Here is a 27,871-nt window from a genome sequence, read left to right as displayed (position 1 = left end):
TGAACGTATCAAAATACGTTCCTTATTTTGGTTGAAGCAGTAGGTCCTATTAYGCAGTGTAAAATCCCATTTTATGAAATTTCATAGAAATGCAGATAGAACTTTGCACTTTCTCTTCTTGTTTGAACTTTAGACTCTCTATATTSCAGGGCTTTAATAATTTTTTCATGGGAAGTCTCAAAATATTTCTGTTGCATCAGAGAGCTAGGCAGTTCCATTGTGGCTAATTTAAATACCTGTAAATTGCCATGGCTACCAACAAAAAACTTTCTAGTTTTACAAGATAGAGTATCCATTTCATACTTTAAAGCAGTAATAGATTTGGATCCACTGGTTGCATMTTATATTAAAAATTCTGTTAACTTTATTCATCAGTACACCATCAGGGAGCACACAATTTYTCACACTTTTTAAGGCCAGGAGGTAAACACTTGGGTCAGCCAAAGCTGAACTTCTTCATACTCTACTGCATAGATCCTCACCTCATAATGGCTGAATTGGATTTTTTTTTCAAGACCCAAGACACTTTTGCTACTTACAACAGCAAACAAGAAAAAAGTTGTATGAAGATTTCATTTGAAGACCTGGTTAAAACAAAGATCTGTGTCATTTTTGGTTCTGTTCATCATTCCACAGTTGCATCAGACACGATTTTTGGTAAAACCCAGCAAGGATCTGGAGGTCATCTCGTGTGCAACCACATCCTTTACCCCTCAGCTATACTGTTAATTCAGGTTTGGACTTGCTTGAGACAAAGAGCCTCATGTGCATCWGGTATGAAATGGCCACATCATCCAGGCTGCAGCCCAATGGAAGGTGTGACTCATGGACTTTAGCTTACCTTATAAAGCAAAATCAATTCACAGCAATACAAACCAAAGATTAAAATTCTGCAAAACTCATAGGGCAGGCAGATGCCATAAAACTAGGATTTTTAGTGCCCAAAGATATCCTTCATATACCTGGAATGGGAGTGTGATATTCCATAAATGATGTCTGACATAAGAACCTGTGCACTTTACAGGGACAAAGCTGGAGTGCAGCAGCTGGAACACCTGCAGAGGTGAACCCAAAGGGTCTCAGTTTCATCCTTATTCTGTACCAATTATGCCTCAGGAAGACAATGAAGCTCCATCATTTGCAGGGACAGAGAGCCTGCCTCCATCCCTTAAGCAAACAAAAAAACCCAAGAAGGGTACAACTGCCAGTACAAAAGCTTTCTAATTCAAAAGTTTAATTTTGGGCCAAATTCTGGATTACATCTAGGTGACTGGTTGAGTTCATTACTGAAGACACATTTGGCACAACACGAAGTGTCAAGGGAGCATGAAGAATGACTGAAAAGGSAAAACAAACTATATCAAACCCTCTGACCTCTGCTTTGTGCTTTGCCTGCTTCTCTTGGACRGTTTTACACCTCTGTGGGTACATATACAGAGTCCTTCTTTCAAAGGCTGGAAACATTTTGCAAATGGCCCACTAGGAGAAGGCTGTAACACAGCCAGTTTTGTTCACTTCACCCTTCTGATTTAGTGGGAATTGGTCAGAAAGGTCTCATGAAAAGTATACAACACTTTCGGACTGGAAAAAAAAAAAGGAAAAGAGCTTGGAATACATCGAAAGGAGAAATAAGAATGTGGGAATACAACAACTGCACTGATCTCTTTGATAATGAATCCACTACGAATGCTACTTATCTTTATATGTGTGACAAGATTATGGGATTTTCTTTTTAGCAAGCCCCTTCAAAAATAGGAGATTGCTACATAACAAATTGGTGCTGCTAATTGAGATGAGGAAGGCTTCCTTACACGTACTGCATGTATCTTGGCAATCCTGAATGGAAATTAAAGAAATAAGAGTGRGGAGATGCTTTTTGCAGGACACAGAAATGCAAGTCCGCCGTTCCACTGGGTTTAGTTTAGTTTTACAGATTTTCTCTATTAAAATCAAACCCAAACAAAAGACCTAATTCTTCTTTCATTTATACACACATCATGTAAATCATATGGCAAATGCACTGAAACTGGTGCTTGTGAGACTGAACCAAGTGTGACACACACAAAAGATGTGCTCAGGTCCTGTGTAGCGAGGCAGGACTGGATCTGGAATTACTTGTATAATATCAACTCTAAATAACACCCATGCATTCCTGACTAACTCAGAAAAAACTCCAGCACCAAAGGATAGAATAAGATCCTTTCTTTAGGATTGTACAGAAAACACCCATAGAACAATCTTGGTATTAAGGTGCATTAGTCATCTTTTTTCTACATCTCCTCTCTATTTTTTTTTTATTTCTTGCTCTGTCTTTTTTTCTGGGCACTAAATGTCTGTCTGATTCAATGAACTTGCATTGATTTTAATTACTCATAGATCATAGATTTAATTGAACTTGCATTGATTTTAATTACTCATAGATCAATTTGTTTTGAGGATTTTATACTAACAGAGGTTCTTCTGTGCTCTTACAAAAAACCAAACCTAATACCTGTCGAAAATCGGAAAAGCTTTTGTTTTGGAGAGTCAAAAAGGTTATGTGTGCTGAAAGGCTATAAATATGTATTTCTGCTCTACTTTTTCCAAGAAAACCTGCAAGAAAATGAAGACAGATTTTGTGCAATATGGATTCTTAATAGCAGACATATAGTTGCATTGCTGCCTTTTCTGTGACAGTTTGGAGACACGAGTTTCTTTCAAATTTTAAGTATTTTTTTTCTTTATATGTATAGAAACTTCTTTTGAAAGTATTAAAAAACTGTCAAAACCAGAAAAAAAAAACAAAAAAAAAAAAAAAAAAAAAAAAAAAAAAAAAAGCTGCACAAGGATTCTAGGCCGCCTTTCATGAAGGGGGAGGCTGAGATCTAACACTGCTAAAGAGAATGGAGCGGGGAAGTGGAAGCGGATCCCCGGGGCAGCTGCAGGGATTGCGGGGAAGGAAGGCGGGAGGGGCGGGGGCGGCCCGGCAGCCACCAGGGGTCAGCCGAGACCTCCCCAAAACCCAAAACGCCGCCGCGGAGCTCAGTGCCCCRGAGCATCCCCCAGACCTGGGGATCTGGTACCCGGCTCCGGCAGGCATTTCTCGGGCTGCTGCCTGCACGAAGCACTGACGCATCCTTTTCATTCCCTCGGCATTTGTGAAGCAATTCCACTCACAAGTGTCCCGCTCCCGGAATCCACTCGCAAAGGTTCCAGTTTGTGCTGATACAGCACTGCAGAGTTTATTTTTTACTTTTTTTATTTATTTATTTTTTTTAATCTCCCAGGAGAGATGTGTTTCAGGCTGCTACTTCGGTGCTGAGTGAGGAGCAAAGCAATCTCACCAGACAGAAAATTGATTGTGTGGGGAAGTGCCTCTATGTACCAAAACTTATCCAGAAGTCATGGATATAGCAGGTCAAAGAAATTATCCAGAAATTACGGATTTAGTCATACCAGGTGCCAAATTTGTGCTTTTTAAAAAWTCAGTTCACATGTAGCTCACTTTGTTTCAGATCAAATGCTTCACTGAACTAAAACTAAAAAAGAAACACAGCTAGCCAAACAGCCCGAGATCACAACCCTACAATAACAACCCAGGACACACACACAATGGAAAAACAAAGCTTCTGCGGCAGCAAGGAAACAGACTTCAGTCTCAGGCTTCCAGGGGGGTTAAAACAACAGTGAGTTAAACGTGCAACTTTGCATTATAGGAAAATATCTCAGCCTTCTGTTTCAYGAGTGAAAAGTTTCAGAATCAGAACACAAGAATTGTGTCTTGTAGCTGAAGCTGTATTACAAACCCCGGGTTTGTCTGCATGTGGGGGCGAGGGTTTGCCAACACCAGTCCAAGGGGAGGACCTGAAATTGGGAAGAATCCTCATGTGCGTATACTAGGACCTAGGAAAGTCCCCGAGACAGAAAAATATAAACCAGCATGTATTTAAACACTTTCCTGAACCAGGGCCAGTGTCTGTGGTAATGATTAGAGGATTTTAATGATCAARCTATTTTAATTAATATTCAGATGGTTTTGTTTTTCATGGAAGAAAATATAAGCTTATAAACATACCCCTGCATAAACTTTTTTTGCCTTACAKAAATTATTGGGTATTTGAAGAGGGATTTCTTTCCTGACAATTTTTTATCAGAACAAATAATAAAATATTACAAAAAATTGTCTGTAATAATCAAAGAAATTGAAAAAACATAAAATACAACAAAAAAATAATTTTCTTTCTAATTTTCTGACTGGCTCTAGAATTGCTGCACATGGAAAAAACAATTCACGTGTACATTTTGACCATAATTTAGAACACTTAAATATTCCCTCCTGCTGGGATACAAACTGTTCTTCTTATTAAATACAATAGCTCTGTAAATATAATAACACACTTGTAGTATAATGAACTTTTCTACATTCAGCCTTTTTTCCTGCTCTCAGTTATAATGACTGCTTACTCTGAATAGAACATTGCTTGCTACACAGCTTGTTTGTACACGATGAAACAATGTCATAGTTATCTAAAATACAGTAATAGCTTTATTCTCTCTCAACTAGAAAACCAGTCATATAATTGTTTTAGAACTATTTATTTCAGTGTTGGAGACAACAAAAGATGACCTCCTGATTATAAAGTTCTGTCTCTGTAAGTGCTCATAAAGTGGTGTAATTCAGAAACATTTCYTTCTCTTCCTCAGGAGTGATGGTTGTGATCTGAGTCACACCACGCTATATCCAGAATTTCTCAACATGCGGAAGACTGGAAAAAATCACAGCCATACTTCTGTCAGTGTAGCAACAACTGACGTAAAGATAGGCTTAGATGGACCCAGCATTGACCTGCCCAGACTGGGCRTAAATTCAAAGCTAATGACTCCAAGTAGATTAAAGAGTGGGGTGACGCTACTTGTGAAAGTTACAGTGAACTGAATTAAATATTTGCAAATTCAGATTTCTTCCAATAGCCATTCCCCATCTGGCACGTACATAGCTGTGTAGGTGTTTATATTTACTGTGTAGCAGTAAAGGCATCAGTGAATATCTTCTTCCAAATTTCCTGAAGGAGAACATGACCTTCAGGTTTCTTGACACCTGCAGAAAATGTGGATGCCTCATGCTCAGCAGACGAGACTGAGACACCAGTGAATCTCTCTAATATCCATGGAGCACTGCTATAAATCTTGGGTTCTAGCCGCAATGTTGCTAAACCAAGTTCTAGATGGCATTTTCCTGAAGGGAGCTGAGCCAGTTCAGTGGGGTTGTGCTGATTAATACCAGCATATGGGATGACTCAAACATGTTCCAAATCAGAGCACTATGTTTTATGCAGACATTGCCTTTTACCATCAAAGACAAGGGACATGACCAGAATACTTTTAGAAAGATGTGTTTCATGGGACCTTTCAAAACTTTATTGGGAAACATTGTTTGCATAAGAAATTGCTTGAAATTGAGGAACTTTTCAAATAAAATTAAGAAGACTTTTTGTTTTGGAGGGCTTAAGACCGAGTAGAAACTTGTGTCAGAGCAAGATTTCAACAGGACTGCTGTGGACAGGGTTGGTAACAGGGTGCAGAGGCAGCTGAACGGTTGAAGAAGAAAGTTTGTTTTTCTTATTTCAGCTGCTTGGTCGCAGCAGCACTGCTGAGGTAGAGCACGTCCTATCTGCTGCCTGCTCTGTGCCTCTCTTCCCAAACACGGTGCAAAACACGTCAGTCGGTACTGGCAAAAATTACGACTTTTTTCTTCTACTGGAGAACTGTGTTGGCTCTTCTCCACACTGCTTTGCTTCCAACTCCCTTATACCTTCTCYCTCTTAACCCTTCCTTCACCACCCAGAAGTGCTTCTGTTCCTTGTGCTAATCCCCTCTTGTTATACCTTATTGCAAACAAACAGAGGTGGTGAGGAAAGAGCAAGTGCAAATACACCTCTGAAGCTTTCAAAGATAAAAATCCATTCAAGGTCTGAAGTGGAAAATTTCAGCCAAATCTACTTTCCAGTCGCTCAAGGCAACAGCTCAGCTGACCCAAAGCTTTTAGGAAGCAGGAGAAGTGCACAGTTTGATGACAGCAATGCCTGCACACCCAAGTATATATGCACACATTTGTTTGTGTGGATTTTTTACAAAAAGCTGCTGCCTTACTTTCCTCCCTTCCTTTGCTGCTCTCAGCGCTCTTAGCTGTGTTCCTAGACAAGCCATTTCAGACTGAGCTCCGCTTCCCACCATCCCAATGATGACACCCTGCCTGGTGGCTACCCAGGGCTGGGGTGAGGAGTTCTGCCCCTCTCCAGACAATCTGGATGTTGGGAAAAGCATCTGGCACCAATATTTAAAGACTGAGGCGACTGCTGGAATATTTTCTGCATTACAGTCGCTGCCCAAGCATCCCAGCAAGAGATCTGTGCTTCTACAGCCAACCAGAAAATGACCAAGAGCTGAACTGTGAGGATCAAAGGCGTGCAGTGTCCATGTGARCAGGATTATTGAGACAAACAGCAAAGCCACGCTGCTACTGGAGCATGAAGCAGCTCCAAGGGACTTAACAGCTGTCAGTGCCACAGGTTGGGAGGTTCTGCCAGGCTGCCAGATGCTGTTGGGGAAATATATCCAATACAGCTCAAAATCTGGGACTCGTGATTGCCACTGAAATGTGGGAAAGCACTGGGATATGGTGGACAAAAGGCTYTTRGGGCTGCACCCCACMSTTCTTTTCAATTAACTGGGAAAACTCCCTGGAAAGGTGGGGTGCTAGAAAGAACAAGTCCTGTTAACACAACTGAAGGGTAACTTTAGCATGTTATTTATATATTTACAAAAACATATGTCTCTTATTAGACCTTTTTATAAGACCATTGTTTAACAGCTGGGAAATACCTACTGAAATTAAACCACTCAATATTAATATTATATTTATAGAATGATATATATTGGGGAAGGGGGGAGCTTTCCTGTGGGTGATAACTCTGTCTGAACCCTCTGTCAGTTACATCCAGGCAAAACTCCCAATAACATTAATAGGAGGAGAATCTGACCTGGTGAGAGTCAGTTAGAYTTCCTCTGAACTCAGCAGGGCCTGAGTAAAGTCCAAAGGATGACTCGGCTCATGGAAGCTCATTCAAACCCACTTTTCCTCAATATGGTGATAAATCACTTGCTCTCCTTGGTCAGCTTCTAGGAAATTTGTGTCCTCTCATGCTTATTTGTGCCTGRTTGAAACCAGAGATACCCTGTTGGTACATTAGGAGTAGAGTTTGCTGGATTTCTTTCTCCCAGTTTCTGTTTTATTCATTAAGGACACAAGCTTCCATAAATGCCAGCTCCTTTTTGCTGTTTTCTGGGAAAGATCTCATTTTTGCAAGCATTTTGCATTTGCTGCTCCTATTGAATTTTCCTGCAATGAGTGCTCAGCAAGTCCAAAAGTCTCTCAGGCTCATGCTAAACAAAGCATATAGAAAACAACAACCTGATTTAAAAAAGCCCATAACCCCATCTACAGTCTTAATATTTTTTCCCTGTTCACCCAATGCCTCAGCAGATGCTGAAGTGCTTTGCTGGGAATTGGATGTGCCTAGTGCCAAGTATGTCTGACAGCGCTTTGCTGGTGGATACTGATGCTGAGCTCCCAGGATGCAGAGCCCACATCTCCAAGGTGGGCGTGGCACCATCCTTCATGTCCCAGCCTCGGTCCCTGAATGACCCTGCAAAGATCGCTGGAACCATATGAACCCTGRAAAACTTAATGCCAAAATGCCCTCTTCTCCACTGATCTGCACTTTGAACAGATCTCTGAAGCACTGCCAAGCAGATGAGCAGCATTGTTAGCAGCAGCAGAACTACACTGAACCAGCATTTTTGATGCTTTCTTGCTTGAGGGGCACCCTGTCACAGCCTGCAACAGTTTACACCAACAACWGACAGGCACAGATTTACCACGGACAGGGAAGGGGCAGAAGGAAAGAGCCTCTGCCCTGCTCAGATGGAGTCAGYCAGAGCAAAGCTCACACTGTACAGTGAAGTTTTCTGCCCAGCCCTGTTACAATGGGAAACCTGAGCTTGCAAGTGCCACTGTGGGGAGTTCTGCAGCACAAGGACAAGGCAGAAAGTTGTCTGCCCTGGAAAAAGTTGATTTTGTATTCGCTTAACACTAGGGGCTGTGTAGAAGTAAATAAATAAATAACAGCTGTGTGAGGGTAAGAAAAAAAAGTCAGTTTGTATTAATTTAAATAGGTTCTGTCTTTATCATTTGAGAGTTGAAATCAAAACAAGTATAACCCTGAGAATCATTTCAGGGGTTAGACCTTAAACAGGAAATAGGCAAGTAGCATTAGAGCATTCAATTGCAAGTTATTTACCATAAATAGTTAGAGAGTCAGCAGCTCACAAGCCACAGGTAGAAATTCTTGTGGGCACAGCCAGAACACTGAGACCTGTCAAACTCAAAATTTTGTGTTAAAGCTCCTGAACTGTTAGTTTTTTTTATGAAGCTCCATGGGTTCTAAGAAGTATTTTAGGATAAAAACTGGTGTTTCATGAAGACATRTGCTAAATGCCGTGGTTAGACTAGAGACTGCCACATAGAATGCATATTTCACCTGCACAGCACTGGACACAGTAGACACCTGCAATGCATCCTCCTTCTAATGCATCCTCCCACACTCTAATCAAAATTATAAATAATACCTTAAAAACCAATAATAGCTTCCATTCATTATTTCAACATTTTTCTCAAASTGGCAGGTTGAAAATTTCTGCCTCATGTCTTATTTAAGCTGACATGTCTTATGTGCCCATTCTTCTAGATTACATTTACATATTTATGATTACATTTCCAGAGTCTCCGAAATTGTTCTTCTGACTCGTAAGTTTCAAGGAAAGCTTGAGTAGCAAGAAAAAKAATTTTAAAATAGTCCCCTTCMGAGACATTCAAATAGAYTAGAAATGGAAAAGAARGGGCAGTGAGTTTTCCAAGTTGCACCTCTAGACCTTGGTTTCAGCTCCTCTGATGGTTTCCACATAATGTTTTTTAAGGTTTCAAATTATAAGAATCTGAATTGAGAGCAACTTTAAAGCGTGGTGTGTAAAAGGCTCTATAAAGTAGGTTAGCCTATTTTATTTAACCCAAAATTGTTTTGGCCTCCATAACCTATGCTTGGAAAACATTCTGGGCAAGATGGAGTTGGCTGACTCTGTAGCCACGTATTGTACAAGCAGACATCACACAAGCCAGTCATGTATAACCAGAACTCCTAATAGGCTTCAGCTTTTAAAACACTAACCTCTACCGAGGGAGTGAAAGGAGCTGCCCTACTTGTGTGGAAGCAACCTAACAAACACTCAGGAAAAGCTTTCATACTTTCCAGTTCATGGACACGAAAAGGACATAAATAAAAAAAAAAAAAAAAAAAAAAAAAAAAAAAAAAAAAAAAAAAAAAAAAAAAAAAAAAAAAAAGGCATTGAAGCTTTATTCACAATGTAGCACCGATTTTTAGAACCTCATGATGAGAATGGAAGGTAGTATATGTACTTCTGCTTTTCTTTCTGTGAATAGAGAATGAGCACTGATGCTTTATTCTTGTTAAATGGGGGAATAGCACTCCTGCCATTYAGGAATGATGTTTGCATCAGAACCTGATGATATTAAATTCCAGAACAGGTTTAATTTTTGAGCCATACTCATTCAGAGGGAACTCTGAGCATACATATCCATCAGGCAGCTGGCATCGGTGCTCACCTATGCCTTCCATTGACCGGAGATATGTTTGGAGACATCACAAAGAAATATTGCTATTTTTYCCTGTTTTCGAACACTTCCACGTTTAGACACACAACAATACCATGCAGACATGAAGATGAATGCATGAGGGCACGGGGTCTAATGAACCATATAATTGGGCAAAGGCTTCAGGAAAAGTTTTGTTTGTATGAGCAGCAGCCATTATTTCATGGGCTCTCTTTAACAAGCGGCATAAGTAAAGCAGTGCAGTTGGCACAGCATTTTTATGTCTAAGTATCCCAGAACATCCCTCAAAATAAGCCTTTAAGCAACTCAGAGTGTGACAGCCTGTTCTGRCCAAAGGCAGAAAGGTTAGACCTGTTACAGAAAACAGCTACTGCTTTAAGATCAGTCCATCAGAAACCATTTCTGTTCACCTAATTATTCTACCTCCCCTGGAACTGATRGAAGCCTCTAATAGACTTTAGAGCCACCAGAATAAAGCTAAACATAACTTACCTCCGAAAATCACATCCATTGTGAYCACATTTCACCAAAAGGATTTTGCTCTTTATGCCAAGGCATCTGCACAGAGCTTAGGGAATCCAGTACTAGGCAAGCTGAAACACATTTATTTTATTTATACTAAATCTGCTACATAACATCTGGACTTAATGCAGAAGTACATCATAGCAGACAAAAACACTGACATCAGAAAATAGCCCCTAATGTGCCCTAGCACCTTCCCTGTGCATAAATAAATTTGCCATTTATACAAAGGTTGGGTCAGAGAAATGATTTTAAATGTCCTAGGCTGGGTTTGTCAAGCCGAAACTTTTCAAACCTTTGAAAATTTGTGACCAGAAKGCAACACCATGATCAGCCACAGTGCTTTCCTGCAAAACAGCAACCCTAGGATTTTAATCCACAATTTTTGTAGGAAATAAATTTTTTTTGTAATAACTTTTGGTAGAAATAGAGAGTTTAAGACTTAGCAATGGGTAATTTCACTGTTATAAAAATATTTATGTTTGTCTTCAAATGAAGCTACAAGGCAAAGAATTTCTGCATTACACATCGGAAAGRGCCTTAAAACTCTCTCTTCTTTTTTCAACTTGCCACCTTCAGGATACTCGTTCTTGACCCATTCAAAGAGTCAGTCAATAAAGAACACACCTGCTGTGCCAGGTAAGAGGGTTTGAAACATGTACAAACTGTTTTCTGCCCACTCTCCTTTAACGTTCACATTCAAAAGAAAAAAAATCCCAAAGAGAGAGAAATAGTTTACCATTTCACTTCTCATTTCAAAATTCTTGTCTCCATCAGAGAAATTAATTTTCCTGCACATTTTCTTTGGCATAAAAATAAAATATTTCTGATTCATATTCTGCAGATGTTAAACTGTGATTGCTAGTATTGTTCATTGTAGAATTACAGACTTCTTTTAATGCTTAATGTGATTTAGCAGTCTTGACCTAAGCATGCTTCTTTCTGTGAAATACATTAGCATTGAACTGATTTATAGTAAAAAGATCTACTGTTGTGCCTTTCTAAGTTAATGGGTCTGAGGTTTATTTTTTTTTGTTTCTTTTTGAAACAATACTTAATAGAAATAGCAATAACAAAAAGAAAAGCAAACAAACAAAAAAACACCCCAACCCCACCCAAACAACTAAAAGTGATCAAAACAACTGAAATTTACACACTGATTCATGTCAGGAGATTTACCTCAGAGATAACCAGCTTCTTATTATTTCAATTAGATTTCAAGACTGAATTGTATAGAAATGGAATCTTCGGYGGTATGACCCAGATTCTCACTTACTTTTATTCCCTTATAAATTTCTACAGTTGATTAAAGTATATTTCATGCTTCCCAAACATTTCCATTGAAGTTTCTTTGTRTTCATGAAATGTTCTTTATGAGAATGCCAAACCTCAAAGTATATCCTGAATCAGCYGGCTCAAGCAACTTTCAACATTTCTTCTACGAAGTCCCCAGCATTTATCTGCAGCTCACTCCAAAGCTTGATTAACAAGATGTTGTGGGCACCAAAAGATTGAAGAGTCAAACCTACATTTCTGATACAGCMGTGGAATGGCAGGCACAGTTTAAACCCCAAATGCTGAAGGCTTGTTTCAGGMAGTTACAGGGCTATTTTGGGCAAAAGGACAAGAAAATTCTATAACACCAGCCTGTTTTACAAAGTCCCATTAGATCATGAAAACTTTTTGGCTCCTAAGAGCAAACCCTCAGAAAAGAATCTCAATTACCTTCAGATGCACATGAGTAACTCATTGGTTCCAGTCACTACCAAGGCTGTGCACACATTTTTTGAGTATTTATGAATATACACCCAGACCAAGATGCCAGCAGATTTCCATGCTGGATGCAGTTCTGCGATTTGGTAGGAGGTAAAGACGAGCACCTCCCACTTTGGAAACAGCAGCAATTCCATTAGCACAGGAACAGCTTTTCTCAAGGTGCATTCTGGCTAACAGGAGGAAACCTCAGACCTGTAACAATCCTAGTGTTCTATATGACAACATGAATTCATTGCAACCTTTAAATCAATAGCAGAACAACTTCGCTTTGCCTGAATGATGAAGGAAGACTGTTATTGCTAAGTTACATGTTAAGAGAGTGAAATTGCTATAGGCTTTCCTGAGGTTTGGGTAAATTTCTGAACTGAGATCTTAAAGACACTGGCAATGCCAGAAAAAAATTAAAGAGAGAAAAAATTTAAAATATTTTKAATATTTTATCATCCCAGCTCAAGAGAAATTAACCTTGATTCTTTGTTATTACTTAAATATTTTAAAACTATTACTTAAATATTTAATATTGAACAAAGTATTGCAATAACTTAATAAAGAAACTCTCACTGTTGTTTTATATTAAATCTGGTTCATTTTCTGCCAGATTTCTACAAAAGTCATCTGGCATGACACAGAGGGATTTTAAGTCTAAAGAAATCAGAAAAAACAGGACTAGCAATTGYTACATTAAAACTTTAAAGTAGGAAGAACATATTTGTGCTGGATTCTAACACAATGTCAAGGCTGCTAAATAAATCAGATCCAGAGAATATTCCTGGCCYGGAGGACAGTCTGACTGCATCTGCAGTATTTGGCCTTAGCCCTTYCTACCATCCCAGCTCTGTCCTTTGCACTATGCAATGGTGTCCCTAAGACATAGATACAATTTTGGTCCGTTTTTTTCATCCGGTATGGCTGAAATAATGTGCAGGTCCCCCAAAATGCAACTTCGATCTTGTGAATCTGATGCACACATTTCATGAGGACACAGCAATGTTGGARAGTGCAGAGTCTGCTGAACCTCAAAGCTCTGTCCTGGCAAGAGGCCTTTAAATTAGGTTCAGGCTTATCTGTATTCCCTGAAACCGATTCCTGCTCCCTGCTTTCCCAGTGCCAGGGCTGGGTATTGCCTTAGAGAGCCCCAAAGAGCACAGGTCAGAACAACCAGGGAGCACACTCAAAGTTAGGCAGCGCAGATGCTCAGCAGCCACAGTCAAACACACTCCCTGGACAAATTTTATTTAACAACAGAAACAAAGCCCAAATGTTTAAAGGAACTTYACCACACCCACAGGAACTGGGGGTTGTGATAAAGGTCAAAATACCATTTGTGGAAGCACACTTGGCTTTTTCAGCAATCTCCTTGGGGCTGCAGCCCAGCTCTAAGGAACACACGAAGAGCTGTGTGTGAAGGAGGCCATGGGCTCTGGGGTGGGGAGAAGGAAAGGGCAGGACCAGCCAGGACACCTTCCCAGCATTGTCCTGCCTGCTCCAACACAGCTTCTGACACAACTTCTCCACCTGTAATTGCAGGCGATGATCCTTCCTAAAGGGATTGGAGAAGGGGTTGGGACTGTTTCATGATGGAAAGAATAACGTGATAAAAACAGAGGTGCTAGCAGTTTTGAACAATAAAATGGTATTTGGTGATAAAACCAAAATAAACCATAATTTGCTTTCTACAAGTGCTGCAATTAGAAGTCTATTTGCTTTTGTATTCATTTATGGAACAGCATTTTATCTCTTGARGAAGGCATGAGAAGGCATATTTTCCATTTTTATGCATATTTCTGTATCTATCTTATAGCATTCAGAATTTGTTTCTGTTTTGAATACCAGATGGGCCAGAAGTGTCTCACCTAAAAAGGCATTTTTTTGCTTTGCTGTTAGACTTCTTTAGTGTCAAAAGGCCTGCASAGTCAACAATTACTGTTTAAACATCAGGAGAAAGGTTTGAAAGCTCAGGTAGAGAGACCAACAGAAGGAAATGGTCCAGGGCCATCCTCAGGGCTGATTCTGACTGCATGGCTTAAAGCATATCACACTGGTTAACAGTTTTGAGAGGTATTTAAAYTCATAGCCCCAATCAAAAGCAGGAACTTCAAAATAAATTCTTAAAATAGGAGAAAGTTAGGACTTACATTCAACTAAGCTGAGATCTTAAATCCAGATATGAGTTCTAAAATGTCTTGATTTTTTTTTCCATATTAACTGAGGTTAGTATGAGTTATGCAACTGTAAACAAAGGAAGAATTTCACCARAAAAAATCTGTATGTTGTGGTTACATACACAGCTATTCCCTAAAATTAAGGATAATTCCTCACAATAAATAGCACCTATAAAGTAATAGAAAGSCAGAAGCATCTTAAAATAAGTCAGAGGTGAATTGTATGGGGTAGTGTTAAAGTATAATGGTAGAAGTCCTTTGYTCCATTCACAATACATCTTTTCAGCTTAAAAATGAATAATGAAAGGACTATTATATGGAAAAAATGTGACACTTAAAGCAGATGTGATACATTTTCACTGTGTTCAGAAAACAGTTTGCAGATAAAGTGTCCAAAAGTATGTCTTTGGCTACTATTATCTTTTCTTTTAGTTTAGAAATATATTTATTCCAATAATTTAGAAATAAGTTTGTCCTGTCAGGGTTTGTTTTTTTGTTTTTTTGTTTTTTTTTTGAGAAGTCTGAGGCATGGTTCAGCAGTTTTATCCCCCTAAACTGAAGGGAGCTAAAAAGAGGTACCAAAAATTTTCTCATGATGGTGGATTAGGTAACACCTTCTGCTTGCTTTCCTTCTTGTCTGTCTCTCTGAACTGGTTGAACCTTCAAATTTTCTGGGACTCCAAATGCTGGGCTCCCTGAGCTCTTTCCCTGGAAGGTCTGTGGAAGCACCATAAATGTGCAAAGTAACACCACCACAGTGAAATTATGGGGATTTGGACCCACCACTTGAGATTTCTGAGTGGGAAGAAAGAGGAYCTGAAGACTTGTAAAGGCAGAGCAAGCTGCTGCAGAGGAACAAAGCTGCTCCTCTTTCTACCTCAATTTCTCAGAGAAACTTCCTACCACCCCATGAGCTGGAGCATGAGCCAGTCTGGGCTCTTTGGGCAGTCTCAGTGCCATGTTGGGTAAGGATTTCTGGGACCCTGCACACTTGGGCTGCTCCTTGATGTCCCTCCAGCATATTGTGCCAGCCTAGAGGCAGGTGGAGGTAGAGACACACAGAAACTGATGGGATCTGCCCTCCTGGAGCCCATTCCCATCCCAGACTGGCCCAGCCGATGAGGGGCTGTTGAGGTGAGCCCCACACATCACCTTCTTCCCAGTTATATCCCTCCAGCAGGTTTATCCATAATGAGACAGGGCTTCCTTCAAAGAAGTGGTGGCCAAAGCTCTTTCCACCATCCCAGCAGCTCATCAGCTAATGTCTGATTCATAACATTAATTTTGCTTTTAAGTGGTGTGACCATCTCTGAGAGTACACTAACTGCATTCAATGGTARGACAACCTAAGAGGGCTGTATTTTMAAAATGTAACTTTTGCATTTTATTTAAAATAACAGTACAAAATTTTCTAGCTGTTCAAACTTCTTGCCTTTCATGGATGCATTCTCCAACCCTCCTGTTATGAATGACCAAACAGAAGCACCAGATTTAAGTTCTTTCTAACTCCTGTTATTTTACGTACCTTTAAATGCTGCCCTTTAAAATGTGGAGACATTTTTTTCTCTGTCCCTTTTCAGATGGATCAAAAGGCAAATCTCAGAATATTTTGGCAGGATCAGGGGCTATTCACATACAAAGTTCATCAAAAAATATGTAGCAGAATATATTCTGACACTAGCGTGAGAAATTTTTTAAGTTGTGTTGAACTAAACCTCAATCTCATTTCACTACTGTGCACAACAGGACAGCTGTTCTGAAATCTTTTTGCTTTTTAACATCCTATTTTGTTCTCGGCCAATATCCGTATTTCATTAACTCTTATTTCTCATTTGCATTGTCTGCACATTAAGATRCASAGTACMTCACAAAATATTTTTTTGTTGACASGCAGCTTATTTATGGCATTATGATACTGAGAGTGTGGCACATTTTATGGCACATTTTTTTAATACTTATTACCTATGTCTATGTCTATTTAAAACATCTATTTTGCTATTATTGAATCTTCCCTCTCCAGAAGACTGAAAATCAACAGGGAATTCATGTTTGCAAGTGTCACTTTTTACAACCACATTTTAAATGACACTGTTTGATTCATTTATTTCGGAATAAATTACACTGTTTCCCCTGTGTAACTAAAATTCTGATCAAGAGAATCAATCTTTCAATACGAACACTCACTAACATTCTTTGGTAGCCAAAGCCATAACCTTAGAAAATTTTTAAGTGATATATGTTGGGGAAACAATGAAAATTTGCRTACGGAAGAACATGCTGGCTTTTAATGTTTCTTTCATTTTAGAGTTTTATGGCTCTGTATGTTACAAAATTTACAATAGTGATAGTAGTAAAATCTTTTAAAATTCCCTAGTTACATTCAGATGTTTACCAGTTTACAAAAAGTTTCATCAGAGTGAAATGCAAGTTTTTAAGAAAGTACTTCAAAAGAATAAAACAAAATACATTGTGGCTGGCCATTGTTATCCAGATAACAGAGAAACAAATTCATTGTTTGGACAGGCCAGTGATTAAAAAGTAACTGAATTTTTGGGGGAGTACTTAATACAACACATGACTTGTATCAGCTTTAATTTGTAGGAACCATAGAGTGAATCCAAAATAATTTCAAAGTAAATATATTAGAAATCTTATGGAGGTTGTCAAAAGACATTTTTTTTTAAAAAGATTGCATAGCTACTCTTGTTTCCAAACATCACATGAAATATTTTCCTATTTCAGGCACACAAAACATTGAAAGTAAAAATGTTCTTTATGGAATAAAGCATAATAAACTCCATAAAGACCTAGAGATTGTGCCACTTGGGGAAAAATTGAGTACAGAGGTTGCAGTTTTATTATTAGTTTGCATAGAACTGTATTTTACTTAAGACAAAGTTCAGCTTTGTACTGAGGGAGAAATTAACAAAGCAGCCCATTTAAGGTGCTTCAGCTAACACTAACAGCTTCCATGTAAGAGCAGAAAAAAGACTGAGGACTAAAGCAAAGAGCACTTTGGGGGATGTGTGGCACTTGGGGAGACTGCACYGCTCCTGGGGAGGGGGTGACACTTCTGCCAGCTTTTTCTTCAAAGAATTGACTGGGACTGGCCTTTGCTGAGAGCCATAGTGACCCTCAAATGTCCCCTCAGAAACCTCCCCTCACCCTTCCAGGTAGGGGAGGCACCTCCCATGCTCTGTGTTTGCCTTCCCACCTGTGGAAGGAAGAGGCAGATGTGGTGGTGCCTCTGTTTTCTCAGCTCAGAGTTAGGTGGAGATCCCAGCCATGTCTCTGGGCTGAAATTGGCATTTTTGCCTCCTCTTGAGCTTCAAGCTGTTCTYGGTGGATTCAGAATTTAGGAAGACTGGTGGAACTGGGGCTGGTACCCTGCTTCATAACTGGAAGCAATAGCATCCATGYGTGGAACTCCCTGGGGTAGAATTGCTGCCAGCCAGATCAGCCAACCTGTGCGGCAGAGGGAAATTTGAATCATCTTTCCAGCATCTAATTTTACAGAGGAAATGGGAAATTACTCTAACTGACATGTGGCAAAACTGAAGCCCTAACTTAAAGAAAAAAATAGTCACAAACCTAAGAAACACCAAGGAAGCTAACAGCAACAAGCTGGTGCACAAAGCATAAATGCAGCAACTTCAGACAGAAAACACTGACAAATTTGAGTYGGTACAGTTAGAATCACCACCAGCAATCAATATTGATATGTCACAGCTCTTTCCACATGACAGCATTGTGTATTTGGCTAAAACTSTAATTGTTCTCATATGAGGAAACTCAAAGCAAGGATGAATGAGATTATGAAATCTGCAGAATGCTTTYAAGAGATGCCAAACAGATCAATGTCATACGTAGGGATTGATTTAGACAACAAGATTAACACCCAGAACTATGAAGCACTATATCTCATATCCAAATAAAGAAATGGATGATTTAGTAAAGCAAATAACYGGAGAAATCGACACTTAGTGACCAAGTCAACATATACAAGCAAAGATAATTAATATGAGCAAAATTTAATATTAACATTCAATTTACCAGCTAAAGAAATGCAGCACAGACCTCATTGTCAAACTAGGACTCCTTCTCTCATTTCTCTTGTTTGGCTTTGCCATCCATGTCACCATAAAGACAAAGTGCAGATGAACACAAGYATCACATGATTTGACATTACACCAGGAGACTCAGAAATAATGAGTATAATAATATATTATACTTGCTTGACAATTTGATGTACATGCAAGTACAGACRAAGATTTTGGCCAGGGCTGCAAAAAAGAATCAAACATATATTTGGAACAGAAATGATCTGCTACAACTATCCCTCTCCTCACTCTAAAAGAAGATTCCTCTCAGATCTCACCTCCAGCTTATATAAGTCTAAATGGATGAATCTCAAAATATTGAAGGGAATCTCAAAATATGAAAGGAATTTTAGTGTCACAACAGGCAACAACCACATTCATCACAGTAACCTGCATTTGTTCATCAAAAGTCTGTATCTTAAGAACTAAACTACAAATTTTCAATTTAAATGTTTTTTTTCAAATTTTGATCAGCATTTYCATGTGGATATATAGATATGAAGGCCAGAAACGCATCAGAGCTAACAACAGGTGCCYGTATGCTTCTGAATGCAAATAAAAATTAAAGGGAACAAAACCATGGCAAGGTGGAAAAGCCCATCTTTGCTCCTTTCCTCAGAGGAAAAGGGAAGGCCTGCATACGAGTAGTGAGCCAAATAACTGCATCACTCATTAACCACGCTGCTGGATGGCAATAGCCCCTCCCAGTGCACCAGCTCACTTGCATGGAAATTGCATTTTTGCTTGGAAAATTCCTCATTGGAAAATTAACCTGTGACAATCTGACCATCATTGAAACTGTTCTTGCAGAACTTGTGTTATGCAGTATAGGAAGGATGAAGATGTTAATTTAAAGTCCCTTTGGAAAAGCAGCTTCAGTTCTGCTTCTTCAGAGGGAAACAGAAAGAGCAAACTTTCACTGCCTCATGGAAAAAGTTCCCAGGCTGTGCTTCTTTACGCACTGGCCACTGCTGCCCAGGGGTGTCCTGAGTGAATGACTCTTGACCTCAGCTTCATTCTAACTTTACCATAACATTGTGGTGTGATTACATAAAACATATCCTGGAGTTCCCCAAGGCAACATAAATAACAAACCTGCTCTATTCTTCTCACTTAGAAGAGTGTGATTGCATTAGATGAAGCAATTTGATATTCTAACTAATTTCTAAAATTATGCCAGAAGACTAGATTTTTGTTCAAGTGACTACTCCCTTATTTATATGAAAATTCAGGACAACCAAAAGAAAATGAGGTTGTAAAACATTTGCTGTCTAACAGTTTAGTTCATCCCTAAGAGAAAAACTTGCCAGTATGATTGTAAAAGAATAACCTGCCATAATTTGTCTTTCAAGGATCTATAYCCTTATTATGGTCTGAAAAACAAGACAACCAAGACAAGGATTGTTTGCCTGTTTGAAAGGGTTCCACCTCAAACAACTGAGAGAAAATCTTGCCCTGTGGGTGCTTTTCAGATTCCTGCCCATGTTCTTCATGTGCTAACTTGGGATTATCACTYGTACACTTATACATTGAGGGACCAAGTAAATCCCTCCACTATCTTATTTTWACTGGGACTGACCTCCAAACAGAACAGGAAATCTCTTTGTAAGCAAATTCCCATAACCAGTCCCCTTGCTGTTTAGTCTGCATTGGATTAAGCAGTGACTTTCTTGCTTCTTTGATTGGCAACCATAGTACTATAAAAACAAATGTACAGAGCAAATCTCACCAGAAAAGCCTCTCAATCTGCAGCCCCTTTCAGCTTTATTTGCACTGAAACTTGATGATAGCTCCACTRGACAGGAAACACTCACCCCTCCTTTCTAATATGGCACTACCAGGAGGACACGTTTTCTCGCAGACTAAGTAGCAGAGCTGAGAGCAGGGGAGAGAGCAGGAACACCAGAGACCTCTAATACATGCCTTAAATTCAAGCTGTTATAAGAGAGCAGAAGCTGACAACACTATTTAACACRCATTGAATTCTTTTATTGAGAAAAAACATGGTTTGTGCCATGCCCGAAATTGGGGGAGATACAGAGAAAGCAAAGAAAAAGGCATTTTAAGCCCCTCACATGGTAGAAGCCRCAAGGATCAAACATCTGAACAGCAAACCATTTTTTTTTTTCTCATTGGACATGGCACACTGTTAATGATGCACTTCTGTATCATCAGGAAGCCCCTTCAGGTGGTTTAGGACTCTGCCTTTGGTGCTGTAAGAGTTCACAGACGTGCAGAGGGGGTTGTAGAGCACTCAACACTGACAGAAAATCCTAAGGTAAACATACATGTGACAGAAAAGGARTTGGGTGCATTTTCCTGCTGTTCGGTACCATGTCTACCAAAATATGTGATATTCACATGAGGTGACCATATGAAGCTATTGAAAAGTCAAAGAAATTAAGTGTTTATTTTTGAGACCAAATAAGAGATGCCATGTAGTTGAGCTAGCATTAATCGAAGGAGCCACCAGCAGGTGTGAAGAGCAAGTCCTGTCCTTCTCACACTTGCACTGTGTGCATTGGACACCGCTCTCAAACCCAAAACTCATCAGCCATGCCAGTCAACTGCCACAKTTSCTTAGARYCCTAGAATATCCTGAGTTGGAAGGGACCTACAAGGATCAATGAAGTTCAACTCCTAACCCCGCACAAGAATCACATCATGTGTCTGAGAGTATTGTCCAAATTCATCTTGAGCTCTGCCAGGCTTGGTGCTGTGATCACTGCCCTGGGGAGCCTGTTCCAGTGCYCAACCACSCTCTGGTCCAARCATAACCTCTGCTACATAGTGGCTATTGGCCTATGCGTTGGGAAGTTATGGATTCACCTCCTAATGCTGCCAGTACAACCATGGTCAAAGAATACATCCAAGAACTGGAAACTGTACATGTGTGTGCACAATTCATTCAAGTCTGGATGGCCACAGAAAAAATTTCTTCTGTTGTTTCTTCACCAAAGTAAAAGATGAATCAGTATCAGGTTTRAAATTATACAGCCACCTACCTGTGCACAGCAACTCGACTCCAAAGAATCCTAGCACTTTGAGAAAGGTGAATTACAGCTCCAAGCCTGAGTCATTTGCACTCCTTCTGGGAATATTAAATGCTGGTGCCCAGCTCTATCCAACCAGGCTGAGGTCTCCTTCCTAAAAGCCCAACAGGAAGGATAAAAATAAAACTTCTGTGAGGTTCTCTAGCTTTTTTTTACTGAAGAAGTGGAGGTGACTTCACTTACTGTGAAGCAGCAGGGTGCTAAATCCAGGAAACAGCAATAGACCCAAGGGATCTGCCTTCTTCCTCCCAGCTATATTGTAACTTTTTATCTTGCTTTCCTCCTGCTGACTCTCCTCCCTGCTGCATTTGGCATTTGCCTTGTTGTTGATTTCCAAGGTCCCATTTGATCGGGWGAAATGCATCCCATTCACCTGAYCCATATTACTCTGAAGCACATTTCYACACCTGCTTTCATATGGTTCATCTGAAGGCAGTCAAAAGGACACTGGAAGAAATACCTTGCTGGCAAAAAGTAGCTGTGCTGTGTTGGTCTGTACCATCCTTTGGCATAGGGTACAAACATCAGCCACTTCTTGTGAACTTCAGCTCCTCTGCARGATGGCCACAGGCTGACTTTGCAGCTCAGCCACTGAAATTCTTCCCTGAAATAAAAAGAAAAAAAGTTAGGCTTCTTAGTTAGTTTTCTGGGATGCCTGAAGGAAACCTTTCCTGGAGCTGGCACCAGCTCAYCCCCACCAGCAGGGCTGCTCACAAGGCTTTCTCCCAGCCGGCTCTGGGGATGGTTGATCCCTTCACAGAATGACATCGCTCACTAAACCTGCAGAAGGCTACACCTGCCAAGGTGTGAGGGGGAATCTTTCTGGCATTTTAGGAAGTTGAACTACCTCAGTAGAGGCCAGTGGGGCCAAAAGTGCCACAAGAGAGGGCAGGGCTCATAACTGTGGGGTGAGGCAGAAGGGCCTTCCCCTTTTTGACAGCAGGGATAGCAGGTTTGGCTCTCCAGAAGTGCAGCCTCAGACTCCTGCCAAATGCCTGGATCACCAGACTGGAGGCAGGCAAAGCTGCAATGCTCCCAGGCCCTCCCTACTGAAGCTGACACTGTGCCCAGGGCCCCAGGGTGTTAACTGGGACAGGGAAACAGCACTGCTGGCTGGACAGGAGGGCATTGGGACATTTGCCAGCTGGGGCAGAGCTCAGGGATGTCCCTCACAAAGCCAAGAGAGGCAGATCTACACCCTGCAAAAGAGCATCAGCCTCCTCTGGGGAAACCTTCATGATGCTCTAGACTTGGTAACAATCCTTGTCTTTAGCTTGGAGCACAGCAATAAAGGGGGAGTCCACTGCAATGAGAGGGGAGTGTCCCCTCTCTGTCCCTTCTCTGGCATAGTGAGATGTCTGGTGTCCTGTCGCTGTGGAGAGCTTAGACAGAGATTAAGTCACTATTTCCAGCAGCTGCACCACTTTTTGTTGTTGTGGGGTTTTTTTGAGGAGCTTTTTGGGGTCCAGGGAAAATTGGGGCTTCTCAAAGGACATTTGTCAGAGCTGTCATTGGTGAATGCTATCAGGGGTTAAACATGAGCTGAGTATCTACTGATTGAGCTCAGGAAGGGAAGAGGAAAAAAAAAAAAAAAAAACAAGAAGAAAAAAAAAAACAGAGGCAGTCCCAGGCATGCCCAGGAGCAGACCTTTGGGCACCTCAGGAATTTTACTGGCAGCAACATAGGCACTTGCAGACTTCAGACGCCTCTAGGGTTAGGCAGTAGCTGAACAGGGGTTTTGAGGATCTAAATATTGGCCACAAATGCCTACAAGGCAGTTAGGCAGAGCTTACATGCCTAAACCTTTTTTGTGGCTCTAGCCCTAAACTAATATTATGGAAAATACCAGCAATTATTAGGGACTTCTTATCAGATTGGATACATATTTCCTTTGCATAACTTTGCCATGGCCTCATTTATGTGGTGCTTAGAGAGGATGAATACCTGTTCTGCATGAGTAATTATGCCAAAGGCTCGTGTGAGGGAGGCACTTTATGACCGCTGAGTAAGGCCAGCTATGTTTACCTACACGGCTTCAGCACTCCAACTAAAAATTGGTCTTACCGCTAAATCTCCCTTGTTGTTTCATTTGCCTGATTGCAAACAGATCCCAGAACACACAGTTGCACTGGGGTGATTGATGCCAAGATGCTGCAGTGAAAAGGAAGGATTCTTTTAAGTGTTATCACGTCCAGAAGCATAAGCAAAGCCACGTCACGTGACCAAATGTAAATAGAGCATTTCTTACAAAAGCCATTTATTTGCCCCCATGATTTATTATTCAATGACATGTAGGCTATTTTTTCTTTGTTACTGGCACTCATGTTCATAATAACAAGGTACTTGACTTGAAGGTATTTGGCCAACCTTTCCAAAGTGCTATGTAAGCAGTAATCAGAGAGAGCTAGGTTCGTGAGTCAACAAATTGCTCTCCCATGCTGATCAAACAGTCTTGGCATCTCTATAAAAAAAAATACAAAAGCAGATTTTGGGCTGGCTTACCCAGTTTTCTCCCTAAAGTTATTTATTGTATTTGCATTTGGCAGAGTCCAGGCTTAAAATAACCAAAAGTGACAGTTGTTTTATTAATAAATTTTTACATGTGATTTTCATTTACATTTAGAAGGATAAATGAGATAGAAAGTTAGCCTCCCAAGTTTTTGTTGCCATAAATTGGGTTTCATTTGCTCAATCTGAAGGCAAATGGTTCTCTCATTTTACACCATACMTCCACAGCCTGCAGGAGAAAGCTGTCTAATACTTGGGTCAAAGCTAGCCAGATCAGTGGAGATGAGGTTTATTGTAAAAAGCTTTCATTCCAGCCTATGCCAGGTTATTACTRCTAAAGCAAGTAACAATCAGATACACTGCACAAGCTGCTGGCTTTAGCAGGAGGAGGAACTCAAATCCAAGTGGGATTTGTACTAGATTTCCATCATATGTGCTCACAAACGCTGAATCCAAAATGCATATGACCATGCTCCATCTCGCTACTTTACTGCATAAATTATTGTCTTGAAATATCTGTAGCTGTCAATCATATCACTGCTTCTGTGTGCCAAATGAGTAGAGTTGCGTGAATAATTGCATTTATTTTCACTGTGACTGCTGAATTACAAATATTTTGGAAGTTTRCATTAAACAGATGCAACTTCCTCCTCTCCCCCACTCTTATTTTTTTTACATGAAATGAAAAGAGTAGAGCCTCATGTGCACTGAAAAACTCCTTTTGACCCCCAAAATGAAACACTTCGTTTTTGGAATACACATGTAGTAAAAGCAAAGGAAATGAAAGGCTATATTTCATAAAGGAAGAACTGGTGTTCTCCCCCTTCTTATTCAGTAGCCAGTATGCAAGAGACAAATGCTTYGCTTTCCTGAGGTCTTTAAAGCTGCTSTCTCCCTTCCCTGGAGATGCCACTCACCATCCCTCAGCTCAAGGGGGACCACCAGGCTGTGACTGTCCATGCAGCCGCTCTGCTGTGCAGCTTTTCTCTGTGCTGCCTCTTCTGTGCTGCCCAGACGTGGGAACAACTCACAGGAAAATGAGGAGAGGTGTCACCGCCTGAACCAGCCGCCTCCAAAGCAGCAGGTTATCGTGCTGCAGACAAGAGGYTCCTCCAAGGTACAGCTCTGCAGGTGGAAGCTCTTCCAAGCACCCCTCTTTTGGTCCTGTTTTGGTTTGTCTGTGTAGTAAGCTGTTCCCTGAACCCAGAGGCTGCTTATTCTCAGGGAGGGAACCCTTCCCATCAGGCCACACAGTTATGCTGCTTTTTAACCAAAGGGTTACTTCRGCATTCTACCAAAGTGCTGTTAAAATAGTTTCACTTATTGCAGGACCACAAACATCTGTTAATTATGGGTGTGGGGTTTATTTATTTATTTATTTATTTTAATAGCTAGGTCTTATTGACCTTCACTTAAGCACTTTTGAATATTTTACCCCATATAAAGACTGCTGTGTTGAAAAGTGCTAACAATTACCATCATGGGAGTCTTGGATTCAAAGACAGTTTGCAGACCTCATTAAGCCAAGGAACTTGCCAAGTCCAGCCTTTGCAGCTCAGTGCAAGCAGCACTTAAGTCCCTTCATGAAGCAAAGCAGCTGCTAGCAATGSAGGCTGCCTGGCACGGGCAGAGAGAGCTCAGCTCACCCAGGGAGACTCATTGGTCTTGGTACCAGGAGACAAGGACTCACCCTGGAGACAATGGTAGCTGTGAGGAGAACCCTSAAAAGCAGCAGGATGGCAGGGGTTTTTCAGCATAGGGCTAATCGATGAAGCAGAGTCCACATCTCTGAGCTAGACAAAAGCCTCATGGTTGTTTCATGTAACAGGAAACATGACTTCTGTACAGTCTCTGTCAAAAAGCGTGGTTAAAGGGATAAATCCTGACCAAAACAGAGCAAGACTGGCAAGGCTTTCCAAGCCCAGCTAGCATGCTAGAGAGTCTGCATTATGCCATTGAGAATTCTTTTCTCTTTGCAGGAGAAAAGCAGATGTTTGAGAAGTTTTGAAAAAGATAAGCAAAATCAGCTCTTCAAAAAGAGGTAACATGCTTGAGGCATYCAAGAGATCGAAAGCCAGACTCCCTATTTGCATACTAAACGTGGAAGTAGGAGAATGCCTCAGGTTACACAACAGTGTTTCTACGCTTTTCAGCTCTGTGTGTGAAGGACTGATACAGASACCCAACTAAATCAGAGCGAGGCAGCTCAATATTGCATTGTCACAGGAAGATGCGTGGGGAAAGAGCAGTTTAGAAGCTTTCAGTGTAAAACAAGTGAGAAATATAGGGGCATTTCCATCAGGGAGCTCAAACGTAAGAAGGGAATGAACAGATCCACAAAAGAATTGAGGTTTTGGAATTCAGTACTATTTAGGCACTTTTTATTTGTGAGGGAAAGGAAAAGCTGTGAAGGCACATGAGAGGTATCCTGGTTCCCAGGCCACTGCTGTCCACAAAGTCCATCCTTCCCCTCAGGTTGTATCATTCTCAGCTCAGGATGTTTTCAAATGAGTATTTCAAAATGAGTATTTTCAAAGGACAAGTCCTCTTTCCACTGTATTTGAAGTTACGAAGATGAACCCTAATATTAACTCAGCACAATTCCTCAAGATTTGTTTGCCCAAACCCACTCTTAAGGATTCTCTGTTTTCAGCCACGGATCCTTGCAAGCACTTATCCAGTATAAAAACCAAAAGCTGCCCAAACACAATTCCCAAGTGTGATATAAGTGAATATTTCACTGTGGCCATTAACAAGTTTTATAGAAATAAGAAAATAATACAAGATTTGCTCTGTAATACAAATGAATGATAAAATACCTTAGTGAACATTTTTGAGACATTGTTTTTACATTTAATTTACAGCTTCTTAGCGTTTATCTCTTCAGGTGGGATTTYACATATTAACCATAGGTAGAACACACCCCACTTCTTAATTCCCTTATCTTACTTAAATAGGAGACAGATAGCAACTTCTATACATGCTCTCACCTTGCTAATAGAAAGCAGTGATATATTGAAAATTTCCTTATCACCTTCAGCTYCCACACAGGTGTTCTTGGTGATAAACTACGGAATGATATAAACAGTGATTTCAGGTAAAAAGTAACAATTAATCAAAAGGAAAGGAAGAAAACCCCCAAAATGCAAATTAAACCACCTTTCCCAAGCAGGATTTGGAACTGAAAATACACAAATACAAGAGTGTAAGTGTGAATTTTTTCAGTGGGGCACGTAATCCCTTGGACTTCCCTTTAGTAATGCTTGCTCTCACCCCTCAAAACCCATAGACAACTTCTATTCCATTTTGAGATGATATTGATGAGCAATTCACATATATGATAAGGATCTGTGTGGTATTCCCTTTGGTTTCAGCCAATGCAGGTTTGTCTCCAATGGGTGCCATCACAGAACACCAGTGGTAGAGAGTAATTCTGGAAGAAGAATTACTGACTAAGCTCTCTCCATTTTGGTTCTCCTGGGATTGTTCTTTCAGATGTAATAGAGAGCATTAAATGTATCTAAACCAGCTAAACTGTGTTGCTGCTATTGTACAATGAGCATATGGAATACCTCAGGTTCACAGGAAATTCTAACCGTTTGTGTTCTCCATTGCTTTTGATTATTTGCATTTTTGTATTCCAAAGAAAATCTGTATTTCCTGGCCATTATTAATTCCTTCCAAACAGACCACTAGAGGCCCCCTGTCCGAAAAGAAAAGAAAAGAAAAGAAAAGAAAAGAAAAGAAAAGAAAAGAAAAGAAAAGAAAAGAAAAGAAAAGAAAAGAAAAGAAAAGAAAAAAGAAAAATGCACACCTGTTGTTGCAGAAGTACATGGCCAAGTCTTTGCTCCTGCAAAGGCCACGCCTTTCTGGACAGTGTCATTAGGGACAAAGCTGGAAACCCCAGCATGTGATCATATTTTTGAAAATCCACCCTCTCACAATTTTCTGCCATCTGCATTAATTATCCAATAATGGAATCACCTCAGATTAGTAATTCATAAACCCCTTCATAAAATGTA

The 27,871-nt window shown here is 40.3% G+C and overlaps 1 long non-coding RNA gene across 4 annotated transcripts in view; it reads right to left on the bottom strand.

Annotated features, from left to right (window-relative positions):
- The window catches only part of LOC130578073 (uncharacterized), a 194,596-nt gene that overhangs the window by 8,286 nt on the left and 158,439 nt on the right, over positions 1-27,871 (bottom strand). For all 4 annotated transcript variants that reach the window (XR_008965844.1, XR_008965842.1, XR_008965845.1 and 1 more), the window contains exons 3-4: positions 21,524-21,944; positions 21,293-21,434 (exon numbers count right to left, since the gene is read on the bottom strand). This is a non-coding gene — a long non-coding RNA (uncharacterized LOC130578073). The remainder of the gene's footprint in view (positions 1-21,292; positions 21,435-21,523; positions 21,945-27,871) is intronic.

The sequence above is a fragment of the Malurus melanocephalus genome, unplaced genomic scaffold, assembly GCF_030028575.1.
Source record: "Malurus melanocephalus ecotype Western Australia unplaced genomic scaffold, MMel_1.1 scaffold_209, whole genome shotgun sequence".
Taxonomy (NCBI): domain Eukaryota; kingdom Metazoa; phylum Chordata; class Aves; order Passeriformes; family Maluridae; genus Malurus; species Malurus melanocephalus.
The sequence above is the reverse complement of the archived record's forward strand: the minus strand, read 5'-3'. Positions and strand labels throughout refer to the sequence as shown.